Source organism: Mirounga leonina, unplaced genomic scaffold (genome assembly GCF_011800145.1).
Source record: "Mirounga leonina isolate KUSES-001 unplaced genomic scaffold, KU_Mleo_1.0 Mir_375, whole genome shotgun sequence".
Classification (NCBI taxonomy): domain Eukaryota; kingdom Metazoa; phylum Chordata; class Mammalia; order Carnivora; family Phocidae; genus Mirounga; species Mirounga leonina.
The window spans coordinates 2,813,139-2,829,372 of record NW_023270717.1 but is presented as its reverse complement, the minus strand read 5'-3'; the positions used below and the strand labels follow the sequence as shown (position 1 = coordinate 2,829,372).

At 50.7% G+C, this 16,234-nt stretch overlaps 1 long non-coding RNA gene across 1 annotated transcript in view; it reads left to right on the top strand.

Annotated features, from left to right (window-relative positions):
* Positions 1–14,627, top strand: part of LOC117997721 — a 20,026-nt gene extending 5,399 nt beyond the window's left edge. The window contains exon 3 of the long non-coding RNA XR_004675868.1: positions 14,341–14,627. This is a non-coding gene — a long non-coding RNA (uncharacterized LOC117997721). The remainder of the gene's footprint in view (positions 1–14,340) is intronic.
* Positions 14,628–16,234: the final 1,607 nt, after the last annotated feature.

Genomic DNA, 16,234 nt, shown 5'->3' with positions numbered 1-16,234 from the left:
TCCATCCATCCATCCATCCATCCATCCATCCATCCATCCATCCATCCAACACTTTCCAAGCATCCCACTGTGCCAGGGCCCAGGATTCAGGGATGGTTCTACTGTGCTTCTTACCCTCGATTCTGTCAGCATGTACTTAGTGAAGACCAATCTATAAAATAGGGACACAATATTGAGCTAAAGGGAATATTATTGTTGCCTTCATTTGGGGGAAGTAACATCAATTACAAGTTTACATTAATAAATGTGTAATAGTTAATATCCTCGCTGTATCTTGTTAATTCACATTATCTTGTGAATGTGAATTAACAAGATACAGCTGGTATAGTGGGGGTCCAACAAAGAGCATGTCTGCAGGGGAATCAGGAGAGCTTCCCAGAAGAGGTGCATCATGTAAGCTGTTACTTAAGAGATGACAGAATGCTGGTTTGTGAGCCGAGGGGTTGTGAAAGAGAGCCTCCCCATCAGAGGGAAGAGAATGCTTACATCCTGTGGGCAGGGACTGTGGAAGGAACCTGATATGGGCAAGAAATAATAGAAGACAAGGCTGAAAAGGTTGGAGTTGAGGGACAGATCCTAGCAGTCACTGGGTTTCAGGCCAAGTATTTTGGACTTTATCTTGTGGGCAGTGGGGAGCTCTGAAGTCTTTGAACATGGAGTGACCCAATCGTGTTTGCCTTTTATAAATGTTGCTGGGACAGTGGTGGTGTGGAGGATGGGCTGGAGGAGGCAAGCCTGGAGCCTAGGAGGTTGAGAGGAGGTGATTGCAGTGGCCCAGGTGAGAGATGGTGGGGCCTGGGTCATGACATGGCAGTGAGGGTCCCAAATCCTCTAGCAAAGCCTGTGAACATAAGGGTCAGGTGGTTGCTATGGAAACATCAGATGTTTCCCTTCCTGTCCGAGCAGGGTGGACTTGGAGCAGACCAACAACTTGGGTTTTATAGGCATGAAGGTGGACTTGGGCTTCCCTAAATGAATATTGCCAATGAGATGTGTATTACCACCCTCCCCCGAGTGACACTTCGCCCAGAGAAGGCCATTGTGTCAGGGATGAGCAGAGATGGAGCAGCCCTTTCTATCCTGAGGGCGGGATGGGAAGACATTGAGTTCATTAAGGCTGTTTAGGTCAATTACACCAGTGGGATGAATGACCTCACATAAGTCTGCAATGCAGCCATCGCTTGGCAGCAGAAACATGTGACTGAGAGCAAGAGCTAGAGAGACTCTTAATTCTAGTGCAGGAGCATCCTTTTCAGAGTACTTACTGCAGTCTCACCTGCTGGGGGTGGAAAATGCTAACAACAGGAAAGTAATGGTAACCGTGGTGCTGTTGGTGGTGATGACTATGATGGAGATGGTGGTGGTGGTGATGGTTGGTGACGCTGATGATCTTGATGATGGTGGTGGGGATGGTGGTGATGATGGTGATTCTGATGGTGGTGATGGTGATGATTGTAATGGGGATGGTTGTGATGGTGGTGGTGGTGGTGGTGATGCTGCTGCTGCTGATGATGATCTTGTTGTGATGATGACGATGGTGGTAATGGTGGTGATGATGCTAGTGGTGCTGATGATGCTGATGATCATGATGGTGATGGTGATGGTGGCAGTGATGACAATGGTGGTGATGGTGGTGATGGTGGCAGTGATGACGATGGTGATGATGGTGGTGATGGTGGTAATGCTGATGATCATGATGGTGACAGTGACCATGGTGGTGATGATGGTGTTGATGCTGTTGCTGATGGGGGTGATGGTGGCAGTGATGACGATGGTGGTCACAATGGTGATGGTGAGGACGACTAACATTAAGTTGTGCCTATTTGCTAGTTTCTATCCTAAACACTGTACCTAATGAACTCCTTTAAGCCCCACAAAAGCCCTATGAGGAGGTATTCTAATTCCCACTCTACTGGCGGGGAACCTGTGGCACAGAGAGGCTAATGTGGCTTGCCCAATGTTACGCAGCTCACTGGGGGTAGAGCAAGGGCTGGACACCATCCAGCATTCTCATTACTCAGTAGTTGATCCAGAAAGCAGAAAACATTTTGGAAAAAATTGTTAGCCCTCAGGACTGGACAAGAAGCGGGCTTGCTCTAAGTGATTGGTGACTCTGCAGGGAGTGCTTGTCTTTGCTGTGTGCTTAGGCTGCGTGCCCCAGGTACTGTGTGGGAGACAGAGGGAGAGGCAGTGAGGATGTGAAGGCTCAGAGAGGCTGCTGCAAGCCACACACCTTCTGTGTGTTTCCAGGGGAAGAAAGGGAGCTCAAGGCTTAGTATGAATGAAAACTCTTGTCCCTGAAGACCTGGGGTGAAGACTTAGATATAGTGAACTTCCCACCTCGAGAGGTGTGCAAGTAGAGCCTCATGGTCATGGTCTAAGGGGTTGGGCTTGGGTGACTTCTGTGGTCTCTTTCAACTTTGGGAATCTATTGCTTCCATTACACAGATGGGAAAGCTGAGGCTCAATGAGGCAACTTATCCGTGGATGCAGAAACAGTGGGAGGTGGATGCCATAGCCAGGGCTCTTTCCATTTAGCCACCATTCAGAGCTGGTAGGGGGGAACACTTCTTTCCCACCCCTCACATTTCCATGTGGAGGAACATTTTTCTGTGTAATACTTCTGGATCCAGGTGGGGAAGGCCGTGGTTGTTCTGCAGCCTGAACCCACCAGGTCTGAAGCACCTGCTTGGCATCACCTGGCCTCTGCCAGGTCTCAGGGGCCAAGTGGCTCATCAGCGAGGGCATCCAGGCAGGTCATGGGGTAGGAAGGGGCAGATGCTGTGTGGCCTCGGGTAGACAAGTTACCGTGCTGAGCATGGGTTCCTCACCTGTAAAGCAGTGCTGTCATGAGGCTGAGGTACAGGTTGTGGGTGTTCATGGAGTGTTGGCTGGATCACTAGACCGTGGCTCAGAGATGAGTCCGCACTGTAGAGCTCTGGCTGGGGGATTTCCCCAAAGACTTTCTGCTGGCTGGAGGTCCCCCAAGGCCATCCCAGGCTGAGGGGCTGGGCAGTCCCTCTGTGCTCCTTCTTCAAGGCATCTCTGCCCGCCTGCTGCACCCCCTGCTGGCCCTGTCCACCCTGCACACGTTTCCTGGCTCCTCTGTGCATCTGAACAGCTGGTGCTATTTGTTCTGGGTGATTTCCCTTATTTATTGCCACATTTTCGGGAGGCATATAACTCTGTCTTCCAACCATTTTACTGCAGCCTCTTTAAATTGAAACAATTGATCAGGCCTTTGGTTTTCTCCCTTTTGTTGCAACTCCTCCTCCCCAGCTGCCCCACCCCACCCCTTCTTTGTCAAGAAGCAATTAAATTTAAATCCATTTTCTCTGAAGAAAAAAATTAATCTCAGTCTCAGGCCCAGGACCGCCCCAGAGTCGGGGGACGTTGCTGGACACACAGGGCCAGACAGGAGGGCAGCTGAGTCTGCTCTTTCCGGGGGGCACGAGGCTCCAGCACCGCTCCGGCCATGGCCAAGTCCAACCAAGATGGGTTGAATCCCCACAGGTCTCAGGGAGTGTGACCAGCGTTTTGCTGGAATCATGATGGTGGAATGCACTTGAAGTGGGGCTGGGGGTCAGGGCAAGGTATGTAGGTAGTGCACTGGCCTTTAGAGATGAGGTTGAGGTCATCGCCTTGGCAAGTGTCAGGCTCCTGTGTGAAAATTCTCCTGGGTATCTGAATATCAGACAAGGCACCGACAGTGGGGATGGACGTGTCCTTGGCATAAGGACAGTGAGAGTCTTGTCCCTGCTCATCTTTCCCTCTGTGAGCTATGAGGAAGCTAAGGGCCAAGTTTACAGTTGAAATTCAAGAACTGCTGTGCCCTTGAGCCATGGCCAACCCCCTAGACAGGGCCAGGCTGCCTGCTGTGCACTCAATCACAGCTCCCTTCACAAGTTTGGACGTTCATTGTTTGCTTAATGTCCCAAAGTGGTGGCGTCGCCTTTGACCTGCGCAGAGCCCTGGTGAGCTAGTGAACTCCTCCTCGCTGGTGCATTTCCAAAGGAAGCAGTGATGTGGCTGGGAGCGTCAGTCCTGTTTGGAGGCCCTACCAGTTGGTGATGGCCAAGGAGAAAGGCCCCAGAGAAGGGAGAAGCAGTCCTAAGGACCAGGCTCTGGAGGCCTAGCAGGTGGAGGTCCCAGCCAGTGGTCTGCCGCCTGCCTGAGTGTGAGGCGGAGGAGGGTGCCCCTCCCTCCACCACTCATGGTGTGGCAGGTGCTGGCTTCCAGGCTCTTCTAAAGAACTCCTCCTCTGAGGGCCACCTTGGGGGGGCGTGGCACTGGCTCCTATGAACAGGCACGAATGTCAGCATCTGATAAGGCCCTGGATGCTTCGTCCTTTGCAGAACAGAGGAAGGGAGGAAATCCTTCACATGGACTTGTAAGCAGAGCCCACCTCTGCACCAGAGTCTGCACACGGAGAGGCCCTCCCCAAACTGCCTCTCACTGCCCACTGCCCACTGCCCACTCCCCCTGAGTGTCCCAGCACCAGCTCCTTCCTTCGCTGGAGATGGAGGGCTGCCCCGGGAGCCGGCCGCAGCCCTGGTTGACAAGAAGGGGAAGACTGGAGACGAAAGGCAGGTTTTGGAGGGTGAGCACAGAGCACAGGAGTCAGCTGACTGGCCCCATTTTAGAGGTGGGGAAACTGAGGCCCAGAGAGTTTCAGTAACACACTCAAGGACATGGAACCCAAAGTGCCCAAAGCAGCTCTTCTGACATGAGGCACGGCCTCATTTTGCCCCCACCCTACAAGGCCCTAGTGACCATGAGAGCCCGCCTCGTGATGACTGCCCTGGGAGCACCCCAGAGAAACATCTGAGAATAGCACTGGCTAGACTTTTGGCCACGTGGCGGGCTGCCTGCTTTGAAGGGCCTCTTCCCGACCATTCCCTGCCCTCCACCGCTGATCTGACGCTCTCACCATAGCTTAGTTCCACGGGCCCTGAACCGAGTATGGGTGGAAGCGTGCTGTGTGCATTCTTGCCTGCCTGGCTTCTCTCAGTCAACATACTCTCTGTGAGATGCACCCATGTCGTTGCGTGTACACGAGGTCTGCTCCTTTTTACTGCTGAGTGTATTCCATTCTGCTGGTGTTTGACAGCTTATTTATTTCCCATCGAATGGCATTGGGATTATTCTCAGTTTCTAGCTAATATCATGACTTTTTTTTCTTTGGGATCCCTATGCATCCTCTTAGGTATATTCCCAGGTGTGGAATGGCTGGGTCCATGGTTAATGTATGCTTAATTTCAGTATACACTGCCAGACGGTTTTCCAAAGTGGTTTTGCCATTTCACCTGCTCAGCGACAGGGCATGAGAGCTCCCATGCTTCCACATCACCCATGCTTGTCACGGTTGACCTTTCCATTCTCAACCCTTCTGGTGAGCATGAGATGGTGTCTTGTGGTTTTAATGTTCATTTCCCCGATGACTAATGAGCTTGAGCACTGGGCATGTCCTTACTGGCCCTGAGTATCTGTTTTTGTGAGTTGCCTATTCAAATCTTTTGCCCATTTTTAATTGGATTGTCTTTTTATTATTGATTTTTGCTTTTCGTTTAATGGTGCCTTTGATGAACAGAAGTTTTAAATCTCCATGAAGTTAAATTTATATTTTTCTTTATGATTACCTCTTTGTGTCCTCTCTAAAAATATCTGCTCACCCCAAAATAGTGAAGATATTTTTTCTTCCAGACGATTCATTGTTATACCTTTCAGCTTTTGGCCAATGATGCACCTTGAGTTAATATTTGTGTATGGTGTGAGGGAGAGGTCAAAGTTTACTTTTTCCCAAACAGTTAGCTAGTTCTTCCACTCCCATTTATTGAAAAGACTTCCTCTTGTCTATTGAATTGTCCTGGTACCTCAGTTGACTGAGTATCTGTGAATCTATTCCGGGCTCTATCTATTCCATTTGATCTCTTTGTCTTTGCACTAATATCACACAGTCTTAATAATTGTTGCTTTATGGTAAATCTTGAAATCAGAGAGTGTCCTCCAACTTTATTCTTTTTTTCCAATATTGGATATTCTAAGCCCTTTACATTTCCAGATTAATTTTAGATTTACTTTGAAATTTCTATAAAAAGTTGCTGGGATTTTGTTGGGATTAGGTGGACTCTATAGACCACCTATAGGGAGAATTGACATCTTCACAATATTACATTTTCTAATCTATGAATATGGTATACCTATTCATGTATTTGAAAAAAAAATAATTTCTCTCAATATGTTTATAATGTAAAGGTCTTGCACAACTTTAATTAGATGGATCCTTAGACATTGGATATGTTTTGATCCTGTTATAAATGGTATTTAAAGTTTTCATTTTGCAATTGTTCATTACTAACATATAAAAATAAAATTGATTTTTGTATACTCACTTTATATTTTGTAATTTTGCCAGATTTGTTTGTTAATTTTAGTAATTCTTCTCATAGATTCCTTAGGATTTCTGTATACACAGTCATGTCTGCACATAAAGACAATTTTACCTCTTGCCGTTCAATCTTTTTTCCTTTTGTTTCATTTTTTAGCCTTACTGCACCTCCCCAGTAATGCTGAATAGAGGTAGTGAAGGAGGATATCTTGCCTTGTTCCTAATCTTAAAGTGAAAGTGTCCAATATTTTATCATTAAGTTTGATGTTAATTGTAGGGTTTTTGTTTTTGGTGGATACTTTTTATTAGATTGAGAAGTTTCTTCTAGTTCATTTTTCTGAGAGTTTCCTTTTCAATCATGAATGAGTATTGAATTTTATCAAGTGCTTTCTTTGCATTTATTGAGATGATAATTTTTTTCTCCTTTATTCTACTGATATGGTAAATTACATTGAGTTTTAAATGTTAAACTAACCTTGAACCTTGAATAAATCCCATTTGTTTATCACACACACACACAGAGGTTTTGATTTGCTAATACTTCGTTCAAAATTTTTACATCTATAATTTTAAAAGATATTGGTCTGTAATTTTATCTTGTTTTATTTTTAAAATTTTTTATTTTATTTAAATTCAATTAGTTAACATATAGTGTATCATTAGTTTCAGGTGTAGAGTTCAGTTATTCATCAATTGCATATAACACCCAGTGCTCATTACATCACATGCCCTCCTTAATGCCCATCACCCAGTTACCCCATCCCCTGACCCGCCTCCCCTCCAGCAACCCTCAGTTTGTTTCCTATAGTTAAGAGTCTCTTATGGTTTGTCTCCCTCTCTGATTTCATCTTATTTTATTTTTCCCTCCCTTCCCCTGTGATCCTCTGTTTTGTTTCTTAAATTCCACATATAAGTGGAACCATATGATAATTGTCATTCTCTGATTGACTTATTTGCTTAGCATAATACCCTCCAGTTCCCTCCATGTCATTATAAATGGTAAGATTTCATCCTTTTTGATGGCTGAGTAATCTTCGACAAAGCAGGAAAGAATATCCAATGGAAAAAGACAGTCACCTCAACAAATTGTGTTGGGAATATTTTGTTTTAATTTTATACCATCTGACAGTCTTGCTTGCTCATTGGAGTATTTATTCCATACACATTTAAATAAATTGCTGATAAAGTTGAGTTTAAGTCTACTTTTTTGGTATTTATTTTCTATTTGTGCTATCTGTTCTCTGATTATTTACTGTTTCTCTTGAACTAACTGAGAATTTTTAAATATTCCATTATATGTCTTCTCTTGGCCTGTTAGTACATCTTTTCTTTAAATTGGTTGCTCTAGGTTGCTCTGTTACAACATGAATCTTTAAATGATCGCCATCCACCTTGTGTTAATATTATACCACCTCAAACACGATATAAGAATATTACAGCTCTATAATTCCCTTTAACTCTTATGCCCTTTATGTTCTTATAATGTCATATATTTTATTTGTATGTGTTATAAACCCCATAATGTAGTTTTGTAAGCAGTCAATAATCTTTGTTCATTCATTCTCATCATATTTTCCTTTAAATTAGTTAACAAAATTATAATAAAAAATTAAGGTTGTGTGCTAATTCCAACATCTGGGTCATCTGTGCATCTACTTCTATCAACTGTTTTTTTCTCTTGGTTATTGGTCATATTTTCAACCAAGAGTCCAACTGAGCTGGGGCTGGCCTCACTGCTGGTTAGTTTTAGTTTATTTCTGATTTCAAATGTATTGATATAGGGTCAGACCCTTTCCTTCTGCAAGGCCCAGGAGACTATGTTAATCTCTCTTTGCCCTCAACCCTAAACTCCAATTTCTCTTGCAACTTCCATGGAGGGGCTAATTGTTGTGGTCTTATCAGGAATTGAGCTTGTTGGGAATTCAGCTAGAGCTTTGATTATTTTAGTTTGCCCAGGGCTTCAACTGTTTTGAGAATAAAGTCAGACACCCAGTCATCCCCAGTAGGACCCCAGACCATAAACATCATGAAACTTCAAGGTCTCTCTGTGCTTTCCAACCTCACCCCCATCTGCCTCTAACTTAGCATTGTCAGGTGGTAGGGATTATTTTTACCACTGGGGCTCTTTCAAATTCCAGTCTGTCAGTTAACCCCACGGTGCTTTAAAAATTTGGTTAGTTTCTCCTTGAGCTTGAAGTCCCTGCCTATGACAGAGGGATGAGGTCCCAGACTTGGTGGCCACCCCAGACAGGATGGCAGACATTGGTCTTGGCTCACCTATGAAGGCCTTGTCTCTTTCTGGAATTCAGTTCATTTAGACTTCTTTTTTCCCCATTTATAGCTCATTGAAGACTTATAAAGCACAATTTTGTGGTTTGTGTGGTGTTTTCTTGCTACTATGGTAGAGTAATGGTCATTTTTACCCCTAACTCGAAGCTGGGTTCTGCTGCAGAGGTAGTTTTGGTGCATGGCCGGAAAGTGGGAGGCATCACTAGGGGGGAAAAATAGGAGAAAAGGACTCGCGAGCACTAATGGAGAGTGAGCATGAGGACAAAGCATGCAGGAAATGGCTGCCCCAAGGGTCCATGCCCCGTGGGCCCTCTGCTCTGGAAAGTCCTTGAGTCCCCAGCAAGGTGGGGGAGCTGCACCTGACCTCTTCTCAGCAAGCCTGGAACCCCTAAGGGGCTATTATGGTCTCAAGCCAGAATCAACCCCAGGCTTTTGGGCAAAGAAAATAAACCCCTTTTGGGACTGCATCCCCAACTGAAGCCCGCAGGACACCCAAATAGTTACATCAAGAGAATGTGAGCTCACAATGAAGATTTTACCAACACATCCTGAAACAGGCTTCCGTGAGCAAGAGGTAGCAAGAATAACAAGCAATGGATATGATAGCCCAGGATTTTATGTATCAGGATTCTTGTGCAGAATGTTTAACGAATATGTCCAAAATGTTTAAAGAAATAAAAGCTGGAATCTGTCAGTGAGAACCTGTCACCGAGGCCTGGAAGCAGGGAGCGGCATTCTTTTGCCTGCCTGGCGGCTGCCAAGGAAACCAAGGGAAGAAGTTTGCTGTCTCTGGAGCTCAGGGAGCAAGCCTTCCAGGGGTGCTCAGGGGGCTGGATGCTTGTCACAAGGGGTGTGACCTGGGTGTGCTGCCCTCCTAGACAAGCTAGGGACTACAGAGCCCCACTGGACCCTGCCTCAGAACTCTCTGAGCCAGCGTACCCCTGCCTGCTACTCGGAGAAGAGTCTGGGGACACAGCTGTGTTTACGAATGCCCCCCAGCTCCCACTTCCAAGGTTGGTTCCTTTTACACTGAACTCTTATAGCTTGAGATATCCATCTCTCATGAGGATCTGGCTACTGCTCTCAAGAGGTCTTCACCCCGAAGATGTCTAGGTGGATCTGAGGGGCCAGGAGGAGAGAGGGACTGTGCTCTTGGCCCTGTGACAGGTTGGCAGGGACAGTCGTCCAGGTGAGATCCCTGCTGGCCAGCCCAGGATCTTGACCGTGATTCATGTGCACATGGCTAAGAAGGCTGGTGTCAATGTGGCCTAAAGCAGGTTATGGCAGGGGCCTGCCGGCAAGTCCGGGCATCCTGGGCTCCTGTGTCCTGGGGAGTAAGATGTCCTTCCTTGTGGCCATGTCAGCGGGGCTGGGACCAGGGTGAAGTGAGCCAGGTGCTGAGGGTGCCAGGTTCCAGGATGTGCTTCTCTTAAGGTCACTCAGGGTCTGTGCTGTTTCGACCCTGAGAGGTAGGTCCCCCTTCCACTTTGAGCCCTGGTTAGCTCCCTCTCCTGACCCCGGACCCGGCCCTGCGCTGGAGTCTCAGCCCAGATGTCCTTACTGTCGCCAGAGAGTGGAAGGAGTAGCTGGGGGGAGTCGGGCCCTGTGCCGTCTTCATGCACGGTCCTTGGGCCTCCTGACCCTCCTGAGTCCGCCAGCCATCTTCCACATGGGGTGGATGACGCTATCCCCTTGCCGGACACGGGGTGTGTGTGGAGCCAGAAGCACGAAGGTGGAGCGAGTCGGAATAGTGTCCTTAAACGGGGTGACTGGAGCCTGGAGGAGGACCTGCCGCGTGGGGAAGCGAGTGCCCGCCGCATTTCACAGGTGAGGGAGCTGAGGCCCAGAGAGCTTGACTCTTGACACCTGCTGTCAGTGGGAGGGTTGGTGACCCTCTCAGCAGACAGGGGCTGCCAGTGAGGACAACAGTGGATTCAAATCTAACCAGAATCACTTGAGATCAGTAGAGACATGGGCCAGGCCTTCAGGGGGCCACTCGGAATGTGCCCTTTGGGCCAGTTTTCAGGTTCTTTGAGGCTGACTTTCTTGGAGGAGGCATGAAGGGCCCACCCGAGAGTCCTGGGAACATTGTGTTAACCAGACTAAGCTCCTTCCCTCACCTGGGTCTGCCTGAGGCGGGGCCTGGCGGGCCATGTCCTTGACCACGGTTCAGTGGGAGAGCCTGCATTTGGGGCTAAAGATAGGCCTTCGGGACCATGCCTGTCCTTCACAGGACCGTGGTGACAGCATTTATGCCAACAAGTCGTGCTCTCTCACCTCCTCTGACAGCCCCACAGAGTGGGGGCTTCATCTCGGGATGCAGTCCTGGGGAAAGTCTGCAAACTGCCACCTCACAAGGGGAGGCGGGCCTCGAACCCAGATCTCTGTGGCTCAGAGCTGTCCTGACTTCTGTGGCCTGGTAGTCAGTAGGACTGTCCAGAATTTGATAGGAGGGCAGTGTTCCAGAACAAACGGGGCTCATAAATGCAGCGTGCCGCAGAGCATCCAGGAAAGGGTCTTAGAAATGCAGATCTTCAGTTGCCTCTTACACTCAGGAGCACCCCCAGGCTGTGTCCCAAGGCGCCTGCTCTGCTTCCCATGAGACTCCCGAGCTAGCCCAGCACTAGGCAGCTCATTTCTTCTGAGGCTGTCAGACGGGCTTGGGGCTCAGGTATGAGCAGACATGACCTTGGCCAAGGCAGAGTTTCAGCAAACCCAATGCAAATACTTGTCTTGAAGGTTTGAGGGGCATAGAGGGAGTAGGAAGGGTCCCCAGACCCCAGAGAACTGAGGCTATTTCCTGGTGGAAGGGAAGTCAATATGGCACGGAGCGTGGGAAATTGGGCTCTGCCATTTTTATCTGCGGTGTTTTGGGGGAGTCATGTTACTCTATGCACCCCGTTCCTCAGCGGTCAAATGGAAATAATACCTCTGTGTCGCTCTGAATTGGAAGTAAGTTCTCTAAAGCAGCTCACACAGACTCTGGCCTTGGTATTATTGTTTCAATAATAATAATAATAATGATAACTCTGTATTACTTTATTATTTTGTTCAGTGCTCACAGCTCTTTGTGCGGAGAGCATGGCCGAGCTTGGCCGTACCCACTTTGCAGACGAGAACACTGAGGCACAGAGGAGAGCGTGTACAGAGGTGGGCAGCCAGCGGGTGGCAGGGGAACCATGGGCCCCTGGAGTCCCGGGTCCCGGTGCTGCCTCTGTCCTCCAGGGAGCATTGTATCTAAGCTGTGCTGGGCCGGCCCCATCGTGGAGCCCTGAGCTCTTAGAGGCACCGCCAGAAAGAAGAGCAGGAGATGGCCTTGGGGTCTGAGCCACGTACCCAGGAAGCATCCCAAAGGGGGCACTGGAAGCATTTTAACTCTGCTGCCAGATGCAGCCTGGTTGTGTGTGGACCTGTTGATTCGTTTGGGGGCAGGGGCAGGGGCTCCTGGGGGCATGGCCCGCCGCGCCAGCCATCATGACGGGAGCCGAGACAGGGCCGTCAGGAGAAACAGCTCTTCCAGAGCAGGCAGATGGAGACGCGGGGCCCAGCCTCCGGTTAAGAGGGAAGCTCCGGGCCCGCTGATCAGCTTCCTGCCAGTTGCCGTCAGTGAGCTGGGAAGGGGGCTCAGGCAGAGCTGACGGGAGGCAGGAGGAGAGTTAGGAGGTGCGGGACCCAGGGCGGGAGGACTGTCTCTTCCCTCTGCACCAGCCCAGAGTCTGATTTATTTCTGCAGAAGCGCATTCCAGGGACGGGATGTACCAAATGAGCAGCAGTGAGAATGCAGAGACTCGGGGCCGCCCCGGACTTGCAAATAGCCTGCGCTCTGAATAGACCTTTTGTTCAGCGTGGCCATCATGAAGGAGGGGGATTGGTGGCAGATGCCCACGGGGGCCCATAACTAAGAGTCCATTCTAAGTGGAGCATTTTAATCGAAAATCTATGGACTTTATTTGAATAAAAATGTGCATTTGCTCACAACTCAGCCCTCTTCCCAGCTTTCCGTGTTAATAGATCATTAATACTCCATGAATGGGTAATCATCTTCTTGGAAAACAAATGCAAGGGCATAAAAGGAAAATTATGGCTGTTTAAACTTAAAAAAAAGAGTGCTCATCGGGAAGGGAGAGCTGTGCTCACAAAAATAGCCTTCTGTGGTCCCCAGCTTTGGGAGTGGGGAGGTTGGCAGAGCCCCCTGAGAGCCCGACGCGCGCCGACGGGGCTCCAGGACCCCTGCGGCAGGGGTGGGTCGGGTGTGTGGTCAGTCACCCCGACAGGGGTGCCAGGGCAGGTCCCGGTGAGCGGGCTCTGCAGGAGGGGAGCGTGGGCAGGCCCACGTTACCGCGGACGGGCCGTCCGCTTTCTTGGAGTCCCGCCTTGTGCCGCTCCCGGGCCCTGCAGCACGGGCTCTGTCGCGAAGGTGACCCGAAGACTTGCCCGGATCCAACTCTTGTGACAAATTCTCTGTGACTCTGGATAAGATTTCCACGTCCGGGCCTCTGTACGCCACAGGGGTGGGGCCGGATGACGCGTTTGTTGGCTCATTCATTCATTGCCCCACAGTCAAACCAGCTCCCAGCTAGGCAGCGGGGTGGCTCTCGTGCGGACGTCTCCGCAGCTGTGACTTTACAAGTGGACAGATTACGTTTGAGAATCAGAAGGGCGAGTTTCAAGCTCACGTGCCGTGTTTCTCATTAGCCTGGCGTTGGTCAACCTAACTAACTATTCTCTTTGAACAAAAATGCGTCTGCTCAACGGTCCGGTCGTTTGATGGAGACTTGGAACACCAGATGTGTGCAGTCCCATGAGAACGTGGCGAGCGTCCCGTGAGCTCTGCACGTGGAGCAGGAAGAGGGTCTGCTGAGCGTTCATTCCCACGGGCCTACAACTCTGAGCCTCGGCTGCACCGTGCAGGGAACGTCCAGCAGTTGAGGATGAGAGCACCTTGCCCGCTGGGTCAGATTCTTCTTCCTGAGCATCTCTGGGCCATCTGCATGGGGCAGGGCAGGGGGGCCAGAACACGAGCTCCAGGCATAAGGGCCGGGTCTGCCTGCTTTGCTCGTGCTGTGTATTAAGCACCTAGAACAGTGCCTGGTGCCCAGTGGGTGATCAGTGAACACTGTGAATGAATGAGTGAGTGAGTGAGTGAATAAGACCCTGTTCCTGCCCTCCAGACCATCCAGCACAGGGCAGGAACCACAGTACAGAGTGATGCAGGGGCTGGTGCTCAAAGCCCAAGTCTCAGTCCCTCCTCCTCCCAACTGGGGGTCTCTCCCCTCTTCTCCTCTGCTCCCTTCTGCTCCCCCTACCTTCCACCCCCTTCCTTTGTCCTCCCTCCAGCTCTCCTAGTTGCTCCTGCTTTGAGGATCCCACCAGATTCGGTGTCTGGCTGTGTACCATGCAGCCCCATGCATGGCTGCTGTCCCCCTGTGTGTTTGTCCCCAGAGTGAGGCTCCCCTAGGGCAGGTCCCATGTCTAACGGGTTTCCTTGGCCCAGCACCTGGCACAGAGTCGGGATGAGTGCTTTACCAAAGATTTGTCTCGGGAAGGAAGTGGGCAGGGAGGGCTTCCTGGAGGAGGGGTATGCATGTGCTGTTCCCAAACCACGAGCTGGGGGTGGTAGCAGCATACCAGGCCGCGCAAGCCTTTCTGGGGGTTGAGCACAGAATGGTTCTGAGCAAGCTACAGTCATCCAACATATTTGGATTTATTGGTGGTGAATATTTATGTAGTCTGGATACACAAATTAATGAGGATCTGGTCCCGGCTGCTAAGGCATCAATTATGGACTGGCCCCTTCTTGTTTAAAGTAGTGTTTTCTCTCGAAACACATCATCCAAACCAATCTCTGCAGTGAAGCGTGAGCAGGGGGATCTAGGCCAGCCGGGGCCTCGGCATCCTGCTTCCCGATCCACCCCCATGGTAGCCCTCTGAGGACGGTGATGTCGGCATTTACAGGAGAGAAACCGAGGCACAGGGAGGCACATCAGCGGCTGGAAGGAACAGGGCCAGGGGTCACCACCGAGTCGCCCAGATGAAGAGCACTCCTTTTCCCTTGGCAGCAGGGCCCACGGGGTGGGGGCCGGGGGTGAGTCCTGGCTCTGCCATTAGGCCACGGTGACTCAGGTTCACATCTATAAAAAGGGGAGACGGTGCTTCCTTCACAGGGTTGTTGTGAGGATCCAGTTTCGTTAATGCAGGTGGACGCTTAAAATAACCCCGGGGTGGTTAGTGCTCCCCCAAGGGCTGACCTCCATCAGCGGTCCTCGGGGATGGGGAGGCAAGTGGGGATCGCTGGGCGCCAGGCACTCGTCTGTGTGTGCACACGGGCCTTTAGTCACACACACCCCAACCCTCCTGCGAAGTATTATTAGCCCCATTTTGCAGAGGAGAATGCCGAGGCTCAGATATAGCGGGAAGGCAGTGGAGATTAAAAAAAAACAACACGTCTTGTTTTAAAACACGATCTGGCTGTTTCTCAGCAGAGATGCAGCTGCTGTGCTCTGGGCTACGAGGCATCTGTCGTCCAGCCCGGGAACCGACGCACAAGAATTCAGGGCAGAAGGGAGTTTCCGGCCAAGATCTGGGGGAGAGATCAGTTTTCCTGGGGCACGTCTGAGTTGCATCCCCAAGGGGGGCTGTGACAATGCGCCCTCAGGCCTGCCCCCTCACTCCTCCGTGCTGGGACCCCGCTTCCGGAAGCTTCCCGGGTGCCGGGCCCTCTCCCCTGCTCCTTGCCAGGCCCTCTCAGCGATAAGGGGTAAGGCTCTTCTCCCTTTCCTGATCTGAGGGACAGAGCCATCTCCGAGTGACATTTGGAGGCTCCGTCTGAGGGGAGGAGACGCCGGGTGAGTGGTTTCTGGGAGGACTCCTCCTCCTGGAGCATCTGGGCCTGGCTGGGCAGCCTCTAGGCAGCTCCAGGTGCTGGGCTCACCCTGGTGCAGCCTGACCACTGGCCGCCCCCCGGGCTCCACGCCGCCTGGGTACCCTCCTTGTTTTCCTGTGCGCGTCCTGTGTGCAGCGGGGCCTGGGGCTCCTCGTGGCAGGGGCCGGGCCTGGCTAGTCTCAGCCAGAGGCGGCTCCGACCTGGTGCCGTTCACTAGGCTGTGTGACCTCTGCCAGGTTACTTAGCCTCTCTGTGCCTCAGCTTCTCTGTCTGTACTGTGGGTTCTACTGTCCGCTCTTCAGAAACTGTTGTAAACGTTCAGTGACGTTCGATGCACAGCCCTTGGGAGAGTGCCTGGTTCTCAGTACAGATGGAAACGTTACCCCTGTGTGGTCTCCTGGGGCTGCCATCCGAAGCACCTCAGCCCCGGGGGCTTACCACAGCAGGAATTTACTCTTTCACAGTGGGGGCCACAGTCCCCAGGCAGGGCTCTGGAGGGGTGGCCGGCACAGGCACGCCCAGCCCCGCCTGCAGGTGGCTCCTGTTGAGACGGGCCGATGGACACGTGGACACATAGCCTAGAAAGGCAGGGCCGAGTGCCATGAGCGCAGAGGCGGGTGTCATGTCAGGAGCCTTCCAGGAGGAGGGGACGCCCTTGACCTGAGTTCTGAAGG